Genomic DNA, 2,081 nt, shown 5'->3' on the forward strand with positions numbered 1-2,081 from the left:
CGGCTCACGCAAGGTTGAAATTATAGGACCAGTTTTTCATGGTCCAAAGCACACCCATCGAGGATGGGCTGTCAAGGAGGAATGTGTTATGTGTGCCTCCTAGTATGGGGGCTAATCGGTCCTCTTTTTTCTGCCCTATCCCCTAAAAATTTCCTTGGGCCCTATTCCGAGGGGACCTCTAGATACGCCTTTACTTATCATCGAAGTCTTGTAGAGTATTCCACCGTACCCTACCCACCAAACCCCCACTCATCAACTTAACTTGTTTGTAGAAGCTAACCACACTATGTGGTTGGGTAACGGAATCCCCGTAGGTTAAGAAGGTAGGGTTGGTTCCCTTGTTGAATAAAAAAAAAACCAATCCATCCATGGTTGCCAAGAGACCAAACGAGAACATACTCTGCCCATTCGTCTCTCGGAAATCTAGATCGTCTATCGCCTCCACCGTATCTCTGCTCCCCTCCTCCGGTATAATATCCCTCCACCCTTCCCCACTCACCTCCCTCCCCATGTCGGAAGTCCAGGACTGCCGGCGCCCTAGAGCGCGCTTCCCCCCTCCATGCCCTGGAGCTTCAGTGGCGCTGCCTTCTCAATTTTTGGCATTGGTCTCCAAGGGACAAGAAGCTTCCGCTTCGGTGCTTGCTTGCTCAGTGCCGGACCAAACTCCTTGAGCCCCACCCACCGTCTAGATCCGGCCCCGGCGGCTGCCCCGGTCCGCTGCCCTTCTCTATTTTCAAAAAAAAATCTGGGATGCACCCGACTAACAGTTTCTCAAAAAACGGAAGCACGTCGTTGTTGCGCGATAGAGTATGTAGTTATCCTTTGACATATAGCTTAGCAAATACCGAATCGAATCTCATGGCCTATCACCACACTTAACGCACGTAGCTCAGTCCTGATTGCTATATAAAGTCCTCTCCTTCCCTTTCTTTGAGCTTAGCCACAGAGCGAGCAAGTAATGGCAGGGCCCAATGGGGGGGGGGGCAGCGGCCGGAAGAAGACCTTCATCCGACGGATCGAGCAGGATGATGCCCCGCACGTCTGATTCTCCAAGGGCCACGTGGGGTTCTTCAGCAAGGCGAGCAATCTGGCGGTCCTGACCGGCACCCAGGTGGCCGCTCTCACCTTCTCGGCCGGCGGCAATGCCTTCTCCTTAAGCCACCCCTCCGTCGACACCGTCGTGGAACGCTTCCTGGTGGGGGAGGGTGCGGGGGAGGAGGGTGCTGCCAGTGAAGATCAGAAGATGGAGAAGCTGCACCAGGAGTTCGACGAGCTGCGCACGGACCTGGTCGAGGTGAAGAAGCAGACCGAGCGCGAGGAGGTCACAGCGAAGGAGTGTGACGCGGGGGAGCCAATAGCGGCTTAGGTCGACCCGAACGTGCGCAACATAGGGGACGAGGACTTGGTAGCCTTCTTTGCCGCGCTGATGCGGGTGAAGGACGTCGTCTCCGAATGCGCAACCTGATTCTCTTGCCCGTCGACGTGAGCCGCATGGAGGAGGTGGCCCCACCGCTGCCGCTGCAGCTCTTCATGATCAGTGGCAGTACTTTGGGGCTCGGTATCAGCAGGAGCATCAGATGTTGATGGCGACGCTGCCTCCGCCTGAGCTGTTCGCCACCGAGATAAATATGTAGCAGCAGATGTTGATGGAGCTGCCTCTGGCATAGGCAGTCACCACCGGGATGGATATGCAGGAGATGCCTCCACCGCTGGTGTTCGCCGCGGGGATGGATATGGAGGAGATGCAGATGGTGATTCCTCACCTGCCAGGGTTTGACGATGAGATGGGGATGCCTCCGTCACCTGAGATCCCTGCTGGGCTGGAGACGAACGCCGGCTTCCCGTTCCTGTACTGAGATGATGAGCTCTGTCGATCCGTTCAAGTGAAAGCATTAAACAATGGACGATAGTTCATCGATCTACTGTCATCTAGTTACATCTGGATGCCATCTTTTGTCAAATTTTTTGTCGTTTCTTTATTATCAATAATTGATGGCTAAATCTGTATTGTCCTGTCTCTAGCTGCTGGCATTTAATGAAGTACAGGCATCTTCCCAAATGTACTACACACATTAGCTGGC

At 54.2% G+C, this 2,081-nt stretch overlaps 1 pseudogene; it reads left to right on the plus strand.

Moving 5' to 3' along the window:
* Window positions 1-958: 958 nt before the first annotated feature.
* On the plus strand, window positions 959-1,856 carry LOC123177160 (uncharacterized; annotated as a pseudogene).
* Window positions 1,857-2,081: the final 225 nt, after the last annotated feature.

This window comes from Triticum aestivum, unplaced genomic scaffold (assembly GCF_018294505.1).
Source record: "Triticum aestivum cultivar Chinese Spring unplaced genomic scaffold, IWGSC CS RefSeq v2.1 scaffold30224, whole genome shotgun sequence".
Lineage (NCBI taxonomy): Eukaryota > Viridiplantae > Streptophyta > Magnoliopsida > Poales > Poaceae > Triticum > Triticum aestivum.